General features: G+C 43.4%; 1 protein-coding gene across 2 annotated transcripts in view; it reads right to left on the bottom strand.

Moving 5' to 3' along the window:
• Window positions 1-1605: 1605 nt before the first annotated feature.
• Window positions 1606-17489, bottom strand: part of LOC126268129 (OCIA domain-containing protein 1) — a 47729-nt gene continuing 31845 nt past the window's right edge. For both annotated transcript variants that reach the window (XR_007549093.1, XM_049973660.1), the window contains exon 7: window positions 1606-1810. The gene's annotated coding sequence lies outside the window, so the exon portion shown is untranslated. The remainder of the gene's footprint in view (window positions 1811-17489) is intronic.

Here is a 17489-nt window from a genome sequence, read left to right as displayed (position 1 = left end):
TGGATGAGTAATACTTCTGTGCCTCGCCAACATTGGATGAAAGCGATCTTTTTCCAGGCTGTCTCCATACTTGGCAATTATGTTCACTGGGGTAGTGTACAAGCACAATTCATCACTGAACACAATGTGACACTATCCATCAACAGTTGCACTTCACTGTCACAGTACCAATCCAAATGCACTCATTTGTGTTGTGGTGTAAACAGCAGCCTAAGCACGGAATGGTAATCTAGTCCGACTGCTCCTAGTCTCTGTCCAGTGGTGCAGAAAGAACAGAATGTTGCAGAGTAAACTGATTTTTCTCATATGACCAACACCGATGTTAAGGGGTTAAGATGCACTTGGTGACATGATTTACCCTTGTGCTGGTCAGACATGCTTGACTGGAGTCCGCCTGCTTAGCTGGGTGGTAACATGCTCGCCTCCCATGCAAATGGGCCCAGATTCAATTCCCGACCGAGTTGGAGATTTTCTCCACTTGGGGACTGGGTGTTTTGTTTTGTCCTCATCATCATTTCATCCTCCTCACCAATGCGCAAGTCACCCAACGTGGCATCAACTGAAATAAGACTTGCACTTGGGGATGAACTTCCCCAGATGGGACCTCCTGGTCAACGATGCCATACGCTCATTTCATTTCATGCTTGACCAGATTCTTGTTGACAAATATGTCTGCCCTCATGTTCCCCTGTAGTCCAACACCAGGCCACTGTCCTAACTAAATGCTCAACAGATCTGGATATTGCACTATTCAATCAGCCAGCCAAATGGAGGCCCAAGAAGATGCCCCTTTCAAGCACTGTCAGGTACTTTATAACACTTTCACACATGATTATGCAACATCATCATGATCACTCAAGATCTGATGATGTTCCCGCACTTTACATATCCTATAGGGCCAGCTAATAACACTAAACAAGAACACCACTAATGCAGTCTGATGTTCATTCTACCTGTCACTGAGAACTGCAATGTTAATCAGTTACATACTCGTCAATGGTGTGTACATGTACATTTACGAAGTTACATTGACATCTGACCATGTTTTCCAGGTGCTCCACCTTATGCCAGGCCTTGTATTGAGCAGTCTTACTTGTTGATCAATGAAAAATGAGTAACGTCACCATACTATGGCATTGAACCCAAAACTTGACAGTTCTGAAGAAAATGAAATCTCTGCAGCACAAACACAATTTGAAAAACATACAATAAGTTCACCAAAATCTGAAGATTGCACTTTGGATAAAGCAAAAAGCAATAAATATATTATATACAGCTTACTGTAACTTAAGCTATTCTCTTCATCCAATCATGGAGGACAGATAAAAACAGCAATGTGTCAAATTTCACAAGAGTTAATTATAGTTAACACACATCAGGAGGCAGGGTTTACTGCTCCCAACTTCATTTTGAAACTTGCTTAACTGGTGTTCATATTTGTTTTGACAGCAATAAGGATTCAAGTATAAAAATAAAAGTTTAAAGCCAATAGACAATGAGAATTACATCTGAAAACATCAAACAAAAGACTTCATGTTTCAAAGGGTAAACATTCTTGCTGAAACCATTCTTTTCTGTATCCCAGACAATAAACAAATAATGGAGTAAATAGCGATAAAATTGTATCAATATATTTGAAACAAGTTTTTGGAAAATTAGCATATATGTTGATCAACTGCAAATATTCATCATAAAAACATAATCACTCAAAAATATTTTCTGCTAAAATAATAGCCAAACAATTTATTGCCGAATACCTCATAAAAGACAATCTAAAAAATCCGCACATAAAGACCGCAACGGAGCAAATCTGAAAATAAGGAAAACAAACATTTGAAATAAGCTAGATTACCTCATTTCTCTCCCTCTGTTTTGTCAAAACTTGCACTCTCACAAGAACAATTAGAATCTAATTGTATTTACAGTATCTTCTGTATTAAGATCTAATTATTAGATCTTAATATAGAAAATACTGCAAGAAACATTTGTACATTTTATCAAATAAGACAAGTACAGTTCATTTTCATACATAACACTGTAATACTGGAAATGAGATTTAATAGGTTATAATCAGTTACATGAATAAAAATGCTCTTAACACTATGGAAAAATACTACTTTTTTTCTTTCTGGAATCACAAAGTAGTCTTCAAAATTTTTCCCATTGCTTGAAACAGCAGAGAGGTTCGTGGATAAATTCCAGGAATGGGAAAGTGACCCACGTACGGACCAATTTTGCCATTCTAAGTGTGTAGAAGGAAAGCACGCTGGCTGATCTAGTTAGTGGGATGAATTTTTACATATATCTTATCTACAGTACTTCGATTCTAACTCTACTTTGTGTACTTATTTACAGCAATCTCAAAAAGTAACATCTGCGATAAATTAGTGCTTCAAAATAACCTATTACACGGTCCAGTTAGATTAATGTGACCACTGCCTATGTTCAATGTCAACATGCAATAAGCACTTGTAGATTGGAGGGGACAACACTAGCAGTAGAGGGTATATAAAGTATACCAGGAGGGCATGGAAAACATTGCAGTCATTGTCATAAAGCAGAAACGAAGCAATTTATCTGACATTCAAGGGCATGATCACTGGTTTCCAGGCCAAAGGTGGAAGCATTTCTGAAATGGCTCAGTTTGTAAACTGTTCTTGTGCCACTTTGGTTAAAGTATACCATTCATGGCAAAACAGCACTGCCCAAAACCAGAGTTGAAGCAACTGTAGTGCAGCACAGGTACTGGCGAATACATGTGTAAGTGTTGGGCAACTGATCACCCACATGGACAATGAGACTACTGACAATGCCTCCTCAACGACCATTCAGTGGACACTGTTGCAGCATATGGGCCTCCACAGCAGGCACCTGGTTCAAGCACCCATGCAGACTACTGTTTATCAGCAATGAAGACAGGAATCGGCACACCAATACTGCAACTGGATGTTCACTTAGTAGTGATATATGGCCTTTTCAAATGAATCATGTTTTTATGTTCCATTGGACAGATGGACGTTGGCATGCAACATCTGAAGGCTAAAGCTTCCAGGACAGAGGAGGTAGTGTTACTGGTCTGGCGAATGTTTTCATGGCATTATGGAAGTCACAATGGATCAACACATGTATGCATCCATCCTTGTGGGCTATGTCTATCCCTACACACATTTTGTTTTCCATCAGCACAATGGCATCTGCCAGTAGCACAATGCAATGAGTCACATAGCTCACAGTGTACATGCTTGTTTGGAAGAGCACCAGGATGATTTTAGTTTACTCCTCTGACCACCAAATTCTCCAGATTGAAACACAATCAATAATCTGTTCGATCACCTCGATCATGCTGTTCATGCCAGTGATCCTCAACGAGAAAACTAGTAAAATTGGCCACAGCACTGGAGTCTGTCACAACTGCATATCACCATTGGTACCTTCCAGGACTTCAATGATTCACTTGCTGCATGTCCTACAGCAATCCACACAGTAAAAAGTGGGTTACTGAGGCTTTTGGCAGGTGTAAATATTTACAGATACTGGTATCTATATTATAGGGTTGATGCACAAGTTCACAGCATTTTACCACAAGTTTAATAAAGACAATAAATACATGTAACAGAGACTTTAGTCATCAATAATATATTCTCCTTCACTATTTACAACAGTCTACCAACGCTTTTTGATCCTGTGATTGTAGAAATCATGTGGTTTTGAAGCAAAAAACTTGTGAAGCCATACTCAGAGCACATTTTCAGCCATAAAAGAAGTTCTTTGAAGGCTGTTAAGAGTGTGGAAAAGGTGAAAATCTGAGGATGCAAGGTCACGAGAATAAGGTTGGTGCAAAATGACTTCCCAATCCAACTCCTGTATCATGTTTTTTGTCGGTCTAGCAGAATTAGGGTGGGCATTATTGTGAGCATCACTTCACACTATCTTCCTGGTCATTTTTTTGGACCGTGTCCACAAGATGCCTCGATCATTGACAATAAATGTCAGCAGTGATGGTTACACCTCAGGGAAGCAATTTGCAGTATACCACACTCACTGTGCCACCTGATGCATAACATTATCGTCTTTGACTGTGCAAAGGCCTTTCTATGGAGAGTTGCCCTTTTGTTTGGGCTCAACCACTCCTTTTCTCCTTATAATTGCATAACACCTGTAACGATATAGCATAGAAATGGTCGGTGTTGTTCACAAGCCAACTGATGATGAGCAAACAGAGATGCACACATGGCCAGCTGCTGATTCTTGTGATTTTGGCTTAGAGCATTTGGCATCCACACGCCCAGTTTTTGATCCTTCCACACTGCATGAAAAAGTCACATGGTGATGGAATCATCACAGTTCATCATCTTTGCCTGTTCTCGAGTCCACTGACAAAGATCACTGTGGATTAATTCATTTAAACAACATTCATCAAATCCCGAAGGTGTTTCTGACCCTAAAGAATCAGTGTCAAAACGATCCTCCATAAAACAAGAAAACCATTTTCTTGGCATGCCCTCTCCAATGGCACTATCTCCATACAGGGCACAAATATTTCTGGCTGCTTTCACTGCTGTTACCCCTCTACTGACATCAAACAGAAGCGTATGTCAGAAACACTTTGATTTCTCCACTTGACACTCCATTTCTAGCATCCACAGCTCCAGTCACTATCTCCAACAGTGAACTACATGTAAAAAATAACAACCAATAAACAAACCCATAGCAACCACAATATTAACATGCAAAACAACAATGCTATTAACTTATGCACCAATCCCTAATACTAAACTGCCTGAAGCTAATCCAGTTACATTTGCAGATTGCCTATTTAATGACTTCCAGTGGCAACAAAATTTTGATTTTTAAGTATTTCATGAAATTACCGACTGAACTTAAAAATCTTGAGTTAAAGGTATAACACGGTAAGACAAGTATTTAAGTTAGAAGCTGATTGTATGTATTGCAGCAGTATAATTTGCGTTGCTTAAATTACCCAAACTATATTATTCCAGTACTCAAGAATGAGAGCACTTAGAAATGTCCAACAAATTTTACACTTAATTTCAAATCTTTCTGAAACTTTTTCTCATTGACACTCCCCGTAAAATAATGAAAGAAAAAAGATTATCAAGATTATTCCTAGCTATATTTCCGCTATCACACAGTAAAACTTCAGCGTCAGGCAAAGACATTTTAATTTATTATTTCTTCCCTACCAGCTCTAGTCACAACACATTTTGCAAACACTATCCACTGAAGGCACCTGCAAAATGATATTACTGTATGACACACACAATTCAGGAGATGTGATGTCACAGACATTGAAATTTGTGAACAGTTCGCTTTCAGCTGAAGTTTGATTGTTAAGAATCAGAGGTTGGGTGGGGGTGGGGGTATAGTTACTGAATTTATCACATCTGGCAAATACCTATTCAGAAAGAGAAGGTGTGTAAGAATGCATTTGCAAAATAACTACTGAACCTATGCATGAATACAACAGCCTATTAGTGCAGTTGTGCAGCTGTAAGTGATCCTATGGTGTTATGCCAACTGTCAGCTGGGTGAAGGGACTGTACAAGATATATTCCACAAATGGCAGTGTACCTCTCTGAAATGGGGGACCTACCATCATATAATGAAATAATGTAGATAGTGAAGTTTGGTTCTACAACCTCTGATGACAATGTTCAGTGAATGAAGTCAGACCGGTCGATCGGGCAACATTGGCGACTCACAACGCTGTAACTGTGTAGCGGCCGGTGTTGACAACCTGCCCTCACCATAGTTCCATTGAGCATCGTTTGTGTTCCGCGTTAGACCTGTTGGATGAAGTGCTTGTTTAGTGCATTGGTTCTCAACTGAGAACAGGACAATGAATGAGCAAATGATCAATTTAAAGTTTTTTGCTAAGATTGGCAAGACACTGAAAGAAATGCATGCAATGCTGGTACATGTTTATTGGGATCAAGCACTGTCCATGATGTGTGTGATTGAGAGGTTTGGCTGTTTTCGACGAGGCTGGGAAAAGGTTTCCGACAATCCCCGTAGTGGATGACGGCGACCTCCGTCAGCGACAAACACATTGAGAAAGTGAGTACATTAATCACAAACGCCCATCGATTATCTGTGTGCAAGACAGCAGATGAACCATGAATCAGTGTGACAAATCCTTATCCAGGAGTTAGGAAAGAGGAAAACATGTTGTCTTCTGCTCCATCACTGGACTGATGACCAAAGCAGAGGATGTGACAACCAATTTTTTGAACTGTATTGTCACTGAGGATGAAACCTGGTGTCTCCAGTACAACCCTGAAATGAAACGGCAAAGCATGGAATGGTGTTCTCCAACATCACCTCATCAAAAAAAGGTCAGAGCCAAAAAACCATGCATCAAAACGATGCTCATCACCTCTTTCAATAGTCACAGCATTATCCAAAAGGAATTTTTATCTGAGTGAATGACAACGAATGCTGCACAGTACGCTGAAATTCTGAACCATTTCATGTAACATCAACACAGGATATGACCCCAGTATACACAACAAGGTTCCTGGTTTTTTGTTCAAAACAACGTTCACCCACACACAGCCAATATTGTCAAACAGTTCCTGTCAAAAAACGGGGTGGTGCAACTTGAGCATCCACCATACTCACCAGATCTCAATCCTTCAGGCTTCCTAATATTCCCCTGACTCAAACTCGCTTTGAAAGGGAAGAGATTTGACGATATTCCTGACACATAACTACACATGACGCAGCTTCTGAACACCATCCCAATGGAAGACTTCATGCAAAGTTTCCAGGACATGTATCACGGAGCTCAGTGGTGCATAGTTCTGGGAGGTGACTATTTCAAAGGACAGAAAGGTAACTGTCCTTCATAGTTCATCTACATTCATGTTACAGGACTATTCACTGAACTTTGTCAGAGGTTGTATTTATAGCATTACATAGCGTGTTATCACATTGCTATTAATGCACATAAAAGAGCTGAGCAATTTTCTAGTTATGGTTTATATGCTATAGAAATAAGGACTGTGGTCTGCAGGTTTTGCCTTGGTCAAACTGGATAAGACAAGAAGATAATGTTGAAAACCACTGTGTTCACATCTAAATATTGCTTCTTGCTTCCCAACAGCAGCCATCTTCAATCGTTGAAAACTTAAAAACTGTTAATAGAAGAAAGGAAAGATCATTTTGGAAAAAGGTCATCTGAAGTTCTTGAAAAAGCAAATATCCTATTTGCCAAGCTGAAAATGGTGCATTGTGGTTGTGCTCTGCTGAATTCCTGAATGAATAATGTGTATAAGAACTTTGCATGAGAAAATTCGCTAGGTAAGGAACTGGTTTTTGAGACAGGAAATTGGACTGTGTTAGAAATAACTGAAAACAGCACCAAGACCTGGTATACCAATTCTTATACTGACTGAAAGACACAGTAATAATGTGCAAAAAATATAACTGATAGGTATCATTTCATTTTCAACATTACACTGAAAACTATGGCATGAGGAAAAAATAGAGAACAAACTTGGAAAAATAAATCATTAAAAAATTACTCCAAAACTGGCAAAAAAACACAAAAAATTTCTTCCTCGTAAGGTTTACATCAATTCTACGATGCTCAACATCCCACGAGACTCCATCCCGTTGTCTTCCTACTGACATTTGACGTGACTGAACAAGTTATAAGTGCCACAAAAGAAAGGCAGTTTGCACCACGGGTGCCAAAATTAAGGGAATGTTTTAGGCCATTGCAGATTTAGGAGACATCAGGAAGTAAATACTAACCTAATCCACAATCAGCATTGCCAACACAATTTGCAACATGGAGCTTCAGCTAGGTTGCAGCGGCAGTGGAAAAACAGGACAGTCAATGTTCTGGATCGAGCCAACATGAGATGAAAGGGCCCAGCCTCCACATTTCCTTGTGTCACTTATAATTCAGTCGAATTTTTTTTGTGCCTATTGATAATAAACTGTATTCAATATAATATCAATTGTCAACCTTTTAAATTCAAACACCGAGTCTTGAAGAAAATGTGCAGTCAGAATCAAGGGGAGATTGGCTATTTCCAGACTGATATTGCCCTTACTGGCTGGTGACCGTTAACATCAGCCAACGCAGCCACCACACCACACAACACACACAAAATGAGTGCTTAAAGTCTAGATCAGTGCTACCGGCAGTCACAGTGGTGACTATCTGATTGCTCATAGATTGGCAGTGCAACAATTTTGTATAGCCAATGAGAGGCTAGGAGAGGGGCAATGTAGTACCGAAATTGAAACCATTGACTTCTTTGTCGTTTTTCAGTATATTAGTGAGTTTCTGGAAAAATGTTTTGTGATTATGGCAGCGAGTGTATAAAGTGGACTGGTGTTGGTGCATGTCTCGTGGATTAACTGCAAAAACACAAAAATGTATCAAATGTGGAGGTCGTACACAATTGATCTGTGTGAGTATACTGTAAGTGGATCAGTGTTTTTTAATTGTATCATGGGAGAAGGAAGGTGGCTCAATGTTTACTCATAATAGTTGCGCATTCGATACACTAATAAACACTGGTCCACTGACCTCCTACCATGATTTAATTAAAAAATATTGATCCACCTACTGTCTCCCACGATTTAATTAGAAACACTGATCCACCTGTCTCCAACCATGAGTCACTCACAAACATTGATCTGTTAACGCAGTGTGCAGATTGACTGTGTAGCAACACATTGCAGAGAAACAGTTCACCTTTTTTTTAATCGATGCTTGCGACACGGCCCTCAGTTTAAAATAACAGCACTGTTTAAACAGCTGTGGCTCACATACGGAACAATTAAATTAATAACCCTCATTTAGAGCAATGTTTGCCCTTCCTTTACTTTGAAACATGTCATCCTCCTGCTGCTCTCTCATTGGCTGCCCTACACAAACAGCTGACCCACCTTCTTTTGCTTCCATCACACCTCACAGCAGTGCTGACAACATTCCTGCACAAAACAAGTAAGTACGCCACTGGTGCTATTCTAGATATTTACTAAAATGAGCTCGCCTGCTGGATGTGTGGAGAGGAAGAGTGGCTCTTCAACAATGATACGGATTAAAGAACCTTGTGAAGTACTGTTAATACACTTTTGTGCAGATCATGTGCTATGGCAGAGGTGTCACACAGAAATAGAACAAGGGTTTTGCGATAGCACATTTTAAAAACTTTGTGTGTTCAAATCTGGCATTGACAGGTGCAGCAACTACGTACAGTAATCACATACACAGTTTTCAACACACACTGTAGATCGCAAAGATTGGTAGCATAGATAGAAGGCATGAAGTAAAACTGTAGCACTTTAGCTTTCTTTTGAATTTACGTTTTACAAAGTATACAGAAATTCACTGTGCTGACTCCTAATAAGCTTGTAAAGTCAATTGGGGGAGTCAGCTCATTTTTTCATGTGTCTATTTCTCTCACCGAGCCTAAAGTAGCACTTTAATGGTGGTAAGAATATGAAGGGTGGCTTATAAGAAACATGTTAAACAATAATAGCAATGGTGACGAAGTTTGTAATTAGGTAGATGTCCGCATTTTTGCTTATTGTTTAACAACTTGACTGCTGTGACATTTTCGGTTTAATTCACCATGTTCATCGTTTTTTTGCTTTTTTCTCCATGAGCACATAGGAAAACTCTCTCAAAACACCAAGTTTTCACATATAATTTGTGACTGTAGCATGTTGGAAAGTAGATGAATTACCTTCCCCCAAATATCAATTTCAATTTTTTGATGAATTTTTGCTTGTTGTTACACATCTGTGATGAAATTCACTAGTTCAAATTATTGTATAACCATCGTATTGTACATTTAATTTCCTTCCTTATATAGATTTTTTACAATGTATTGGAGAGGATTACTATTTTTAATCAAATGCACTAATTACATATTTTTTCCTCACATTTTGAGATTTTAACATTTTCCTCAATTGTTAATCCTTCTCTATTTAGCATTTTTAAAGTCTGTACAACACGAAAATGTAAAACTGGTGTTTCACTGTAGTTAAAAAGAAAAAAGTGTGATGAAATGACAGACAGAATGGTATGCTGTCTCTTCATCGTTCCACATACAGTGAAACCCTCTTTATAATATCCCCTCCCCCCCCTGTAATTCCTCTACATTATGCCCTTATTTTCCAGTCCTGAACAACAGTCCACACACACAATGCTAAATTTTTATCTGTACTATTTTTCCTGTAGACAATGATTCTGTCCATGTAATGCTACTATATTTGTCATTTCTGGAACCCTGATCAATTATTTCCCTCTTTATAACATTTAAGGAAATGCATGTAGACACTTCATTTTCCCTTCTGTGGGTTTGCATGAGCTCCGAAAGGTCATGCTGGCTGGAGTCACATCCCATATCAGGGTCAGCAATCAAGTTACCTGAGATGTAATGCATACTGTGTTTGCTATGTGTCTTGTTGGTGCCATTTTATTGTTTTTCACATAAGCAAATGTTGATGAGCTGTAGCGAAAACAGTGGATATAGCAGACAGCAGTGAAATGTAGAGAAGTGTAGGTCACCAGTATCAAGGTTTTGAAGACTTCTCAGTGAATGGGAGAGAAGCGGAAAGAGATTTTTACTGAAGAAAAAGTTTTGATTATTAGAGTCCAATCCTCATGATTTTGACAGAGCTAGCTGAGGAACTGGAACCACTGTACTGAAAAACTAATCATCCATAATAGAAGCTGCTGAAGCATGTGAAAACTGTGCATGAAACCTATGATGAAAAACAGCAGTTTGAATTATTGGGCTTCAACAAGCTCATGTCACAAATATCCTCATAAACTGAAAAACTTTAAAGGAAATGGTTCTACAAGTAGCTTTGTGGTTAGGGGTTGAAACTTTCAAGGCTTTCATTGTTGGAATGTCTGCAGCTCGTGGTCTAGTAGCTAGTGTTGCTGCCTCTGGATCACGGGGTCCCAGGTTCGATTCCAAGCTAGGTCGGGGATTTTCTCTGCCTAGGGACTTGGTGCTTGTGTTGTCATCATTTTGTGGTCATCATCATCATCATCATCATCATCATCATCATCATCATCATCCGTGACAGTGAACGGATTGGACTGTGTAAAAATTGGGTGTGTGTGTGTGTGTGTGTGTGTGTGTGTGTGTGTGTGTGTGTGTGTGTGTATGTGTGTGTGTGTGTGTGTGTAAAAATTGGGACTTTGTACAGGCGCTGTTGGCTGCGCAGATGAGCACCCCACAAACCAAATATCGCCACCACTCAATGCTTGGAATGATAAATTTTGAGAGTGGCACGGTGTTGTGTATAAAGCAGAATAAAGGTAGAGAGAGAGTGTAAACCAGCACACACTGTACCTCATCAACAGATGCAGACTCTCCCCAATCTCACAACTGGCTAATTTTTTTTCTTCTTTTTTTTGTGGGTTTAGGGCGCACAACTACAATGGTCATTAGCGCCCTGACTAAGTTAGGAATGCACCGCGAGGCACAAGGTTAAAACAGCAACTAAAAGGGATAGCACTGTAAAAGACGTATTAACAGGCATAGGATTAAAAAACAACAGCATAATCAAACGTCCTTAGACAGGTGTGTCAAGTTGATAAAACGAAGAACGCGAGCAGCAGCTCCTGGGTCATCTGCTAAAATGGCATCCAGGGTACATGGCAGGCCAAGATCAAGACGCAGTGTAGTAAAATCTGGTCAGGGCGTTAAACTGTGGCGGACCGTCAGCAATTGCCCACATGGACAGAATGGCGCCGGCGCAGCCGTCAGCAGATGGCGATGGCTGAACTGGCAGTGTCCAATTCGTAGGCGGGCGAAAACGACCTCCTCCCACTGAGAAGGACGTGAGGAGGGCGTCCAAGCCGCAGTAAGAGGTTTCAAGGCCCGAAGCTTGTTGTCCGTAAGTGCAGCCCAATCGGCATGCCACAGCGATAAAATGCGCTGACAAATGACCCTGCTACAATCTGATGAAGGGACACAACAAGAAGCCGTCCGAGGCTGGAGGACCACAGCATCTGCAGCTTCGTTCCCAGGGATACCGACATGGCCAGGAACCTACATGAAGCTAACTGGGGACCCGTCGTCCACCAGCTGCTGAAGAGAGCGTTGGATCCGGTGCACGAAAGGGTGAACCAGATACGGATCATTGAGGCTCTGGATGGCACTCAGAGAATCGGAGCAGATGACATAAGCAGAATGTCGGTGGCGCCAGATGTAAAGAACAGCCTGGTAGAGGGCAAAGAGATCAGCTGTGAAGACCGAACAATGGCCATGTAGCCGGTATTTGAAACTTTGTGCCCCGACCCTGTCATTGGTCTTAGAGCCATCTGTATAAATGAAGGTCATATTAATGAACTTAGAACGAAGTTCGACAAAACAAAAGTGGTATACCGAACCGGGGGTAACCTCCTTTGAGAGTGAGCTGAGGTCAAAGGTGAACGCGAACCTGAGCCTGGAGCCAAGGTGGCGTGTGGCTCTCGCCCACTCTAAAGGTTGCAGGGATTGAAAAATCAAGGTGTTGAAGGAGGCGTCGAAAATGAACTCCAGGGGGTAGCAGAGCAGAGACATACAACCCGAATTGACGGTCGAGAGTGTCGTCAAAAAAGGAATGATACGATGGGTGGTCGGGCATTGACAGTAGCCGACATAAGTAACGACAAAGCAGTATATCGCACCGGTAGGTGAGTGGCAATTCACCGGCTTCAGCATGAAGCCTCTCGACGGGACTAGTATAAAACGCTCCGATCGCAAGACGTAAACCCCGACGTATGGAGTTGAGGCGGCATAAGATGGACGGCCGTGCAGAGGAGTATACTAAGCTCCCATAATCCAGCTTGGAGCAGACGATCGACCGATATAGGCGAAGTAGGACGGTTCAATCCGCTGCCCACAACATACCACTGAGAACACCGAGGACATTTAGAGAACGGGTACAACGGGCAGCCAAATATGACACATGTGGAGACTAGCTAAGTTTCCTGTCAAATGTAAGACCTCAAAATTTTGTTGTCTCTGTGAATGGGAGAGCTACGGGACCGAGTTGTAAGGATGGTGGGAGAAACTCTTTGTAGTGCCAGAAGTTAATACAGACCGTCTTCTCGGCAGAAAAACAGAAGCCACTGGCGACACTCCAGGAGTAAAGACGGTCAAGAGAGCGCTGAAGACAGCGCTCCAGGAAACATGTACGCTGTGCGCTGCAATAGATGATAAAATCGTCCACGAAAAGGGAGCCTGATACATCAGTTGGGAGGCAATCCATTATTGGATTGATCGCTATGGCGAAGAGAGCGACACTCAAAATGGAGCCCTGTGGCACCCCATTCTCCTGGTGAAATGTGACTGACAGGACAGAACCCACACGTATCCTGAACTGTCGATCCATTAAAAAGGAACAAATAAAAAGAGGGAGGCGACCGTGAAGGCCCCATGTATGCATGGTGCGGAGAATGCCCGCCCTCCAACAGGTTTCATAAGCCTTCTCCAAATCAAAGAACACAGCCGCGGTCGGGCGCTTCCGCAAGAAGTTATTCATAATGAAGGTCAACAAGGTAACCAGATGGTCAACAGCAGAGCGGCGCCTACAAAATCCACAATGTACATTGGTAAGTAGGCGTCGAGATTCAAGCAGCCAAACCAAACGAGAGTTAACCATTTGCTCCATCACCTTACAGACACAACTGGTAAGCGAGATGGGTCGGTAACTGGAAGGCAAGTGCTTGTCCTTCCCCGGCTTAGGAATCGGTACAACAATAGACTCGCGCCAGCATGCAGGAACATGTCCCTCAATCCAGATGCGATTGTAAGTACGAAGAAGGAAACCTTTACCCACAGCAGGAAGGTTCTTTAGCATCTGAATATGAATAGAATCAGGCCCTGGAGTGGAGGACCATGACCAGGCAAGTGCATTTTCGAGTTCCCGCATGGTGAATGGGGCATTGTAACTTTCACGATTCGAGGAGTGGAAGTTAGGTGGCCGAGCCTCCTCTGCCTGTTTTCGAGGGAGGAAGGCAGGGGGGTAATGAGTGGAGCTCGAAACCTATGCAAAAAAGCGGCCGAAGGCGTTGGAGACATCCTCAGGGGCCACAAGGACGTCATTCGCGACCGTCAAGCTAGAAACTGGTGAGTGGACCTTAGTGCCAAATAGCCGGCGCAGGCTACCCCAGACAACAGAAGAAGGAGTAAAACTGTTGAAGGTGCTTGTAAAAGCAGCCCAGCTGGCTTTCTTGCTTTCTTTAAAAATACGGCGACACTGCGCATGTAATCGTTTATAATTGATACAATTTGCCACTGTAGGGAAGCGTTTAAAGGTGCATAAAGCACGTCGACGAGCACGTAAAGCGTCTCTACATGCTGCGGTCCACCAGGGGACTGGTATGCGACGTGGAGAAGAAGTAGTGCGAGGGACGGAATATTCAGCAGCAGTGAGAATGACTTCTGTGAGGTGTGTGGCCCGACTATCGCAGCTTGTGAAGGTTTGATCCTGAAAGGTCACCCTGGAAGAGAAGAGCCCCCTGTCTGCTTTGGAGATGTTCCAACTAGTTGAGCATGGAGAGGGGGTATGATGAAGGAGATAGATAACACACGGGAAGTGGTCACTCGAATATGTATCAGAAAGTGCATACCACTCAAACCAGCGTGCAAGTTGGGTAGTACATACAGAGAGGTCTAAATGGGAATAGATGTGGGAGGTGTCTGAAAGAAAAAGTAGGGGTGCCAGTATTGAGGCAGACAAGATTGAGCTGGTTGAGAATGTCTGCTAACAGGGAGCCCCTCGGACAGGATGCTGGAGAGCCCCAAAGAAGATGGTGAGCATTGAAGTCTCCAGTTAACAAAAATGGTGCAGGTAGCTGAGCAATAATTTGCATCATGTCTGCCCTGGTAACGGCAGACGATGATGGAATGTAAACGGTACAAATGGAAAATGTAACAGTGGGGAGAGTAATGCGGACGGCAACTGCCTGCAGGCCAGTGTGCAATGTGATGGGATCATAGTAGATATCATCCCAGACCAGCAATATAACCCCTACATGAGCCGGAATACCTGCCACAGGGGGTAGGTCAAAACGCACAGAGGTGTAGTGTGCCAAGGCAATGTGATCGCATGGGTGTAGCTTCATTTCCTGGAGGGCTACGACGAGCGGATGGTGCAAGCGGAGCAGCAATTTCAAGTCCTCTCGGTTGGAGCGAATGCTGCGAATATTCCAGTGAATAAGTGCCATCGTGAGAAGAAGAAGATGCAAGAAGGGGTGATCTCTAAGGCCGCTGAGGGCCTGGCTTCGAGCGAGCACGGCCGTCGCTAGCAGTAGGCGGACAGTCATCGTCCATTTGTTCTATAGGTTCATCAGCCATCTTGTTAAGATGGCCGGGAGGGGGAGCTTCCTCCGCTGATGAACGGCCAGATGTTCGGCTACCAGCGGTGCGGCCATGCAAAACGGATGACGGCCTGGGGCAGCAACCGCTGGGTGGCGCAGGAGAAGAAATGCGCCGTGGCAGGGAAGGAGAACTGTGCTTCCTATGAGCCTTCTTGGAAGGTCGTTTTGTGGCAGTATTGGTCGATGGCTGAGAGTACAAGGTATGTAGGAGGTCTGCACGAGACGGTTCCTTCTTGAAAGCCCGTGCATCTGACTTCTGGGTCTTCGTCCTGGCAGAAGCTGATAAAGGTGCTTGTGTCGGAGGGGTGACGGGAGGAAGAGGAGACGTTGACCGGGCGATCTTAGCACTGGCCGAACGGACGACCATAGTGCTGAAGGTGAGATCTCATGTCTGCATCGCCACCTTCCCTAGTAGTCCGAGGAGAGGCGAGGACAGTACTGTATTTCCCTGCTGGGAGCAGCGTGGGCTTCCTACTAGCAAATAGCTTGCGAGCAGCCGAGGTGGACACTTTCTCTTTGACCCGTACTTCTTGGATACAGAATTCTTCCTTGTAGATGGGACAGTCGCGGGAGGATGCTGCATGGTCACCGTGACAGTTCACACAACGAGGAGACGGAGGTGGACAGTCACCCTCATGGGCATCCCTGCCACATGTGACATTTAGCCGCATTGGAGTAAGACTGGCGAGTGTGATTAAAACGCTGACACTGGTAGCAGCGCATAGGTGTCGGGACATAGGGGCGAACAGAAATAACTTCGTAGCCCGCTTTGATGTGCGACGGCAGTTGAACATTATCAAAGGTAAAGAAAAGTGTCCGGGTCGGTACAAGGTCATTGTTGACCTTTTCCATTACCCTATGGACAGCCGTCACGCCCTGCTCAGCGAGGAAAGACAATCTCCTCGTCAGTCAATTCGTAGAGTGATCTAGTATATACCACACCACAAGACAAATTTAAAGTGCGGTGAGCCTCCACCCGGACAGGGAACATGTACAGGAGTTTGGCCTGAAGCAGTTTTTGTGCCTGAAAGGCGCTCTCAGTTTCTAGTAACAAGGTACTGTTACGCAACCTGGTACAAGACTTGACCGATCCGGCTATGGCATCTACGCCCTTCTAGATAACGAAAGGGTTGTCAGAGGAAAAATCCTTTCCGTTCTCAGATCGAGGAACTGTGGGGCAGGCGGTAGTACTTTTGTCACTGGTGGCTGGTCAAGTTTCCGTTTGTGAGCAGAAGTCGAGAGAGAAGAAGAGAAATCCATTGCAGAGGAATCCCCATGATTGCCAGCATCTCCGATGGCGTGCTCCTTCCTTGTGGGGACCCTCTCAGAGAGCACTCCCACCTTAGGTGATTGTTCACACCTCAGGTCGGACCTCCCGAGAAACGGACGGTGGGACCAATCGGCATGGTCGGAATGTGTCAGCTCAGGCAATCACCCCTCCCTGGGCCTGGCCTTTACCAGGGGGTACATGCGTGCCTTACTTATCTACCCAGGGCGGGGAATTACGCGTTACCCCGTCACCGGCTACGCATGCGAACGCGTGGGTCGGCCTTCAGGCATGCACAGGGAGGAAGGAAGAAGAGGAAAAAGGAAGGAGAGGGGGAAAGAAAGGACAGACTGTCTCAAACGCCGAGGCGGAGACCAGAGAAGGCAAGGGAAAGGAGGCAAGGCAAGGGAAAGGAGGCAAGGCAAGGGAAAGGAGGCAAGGCAAGGGAAAGGAGGCAAGGGAAAGAGTAAGTAAGACAGTGAGATGGAGAAGAACAAAGAAAGGAACCAACCAAAGGAAGGAAGAAACCAGAAGAAGTGAACAAACCAAAATGACCGCAAATATAGGTCGTGGAACCGTCTGTCTCCGGACACAGGCGCTAACTACCCCCTTGAGGGGGAGGGACTCCTTTTAGTCGCCTCTTACGACAGGCAGGAATACCTCGGGCCTATTCTAACCCCCGGACCTGCAGGGGGGACAACTGGCTATGAATTACACAACATTTTTAATGCTGATGAAACAGGCATACTCTAATTTAATGCCAGACAAGATTTCTACTTTTGATGGTGAAAACTGACGTGACAGTAAAAAAAAGCAAGGAGCACCTTATCGTTTTATTGTGCATGAATG

The sequence above is a fragment of the Schistocerca gregaria genome, chromosome 4 (genome assembly GCF_023897955.1).
Source record: "Schistocerca gregaria isolate iqSchGreg1 chromosome 4, iqSchGreg1.2, whole genome shotgun sequence".
Classification (NCBI taxonomy): Eukaryota; Metazoa; Arthropoda; class Insecta; order Orthoptera; family Acrididae; genus Schistocerca; species Schistocerca gregaria.
The sequence above is the reverse complement of the archived record's forward strand: the minus strand, read 5'-3'. Positions and strand labels throughout refer to the sequence as shown.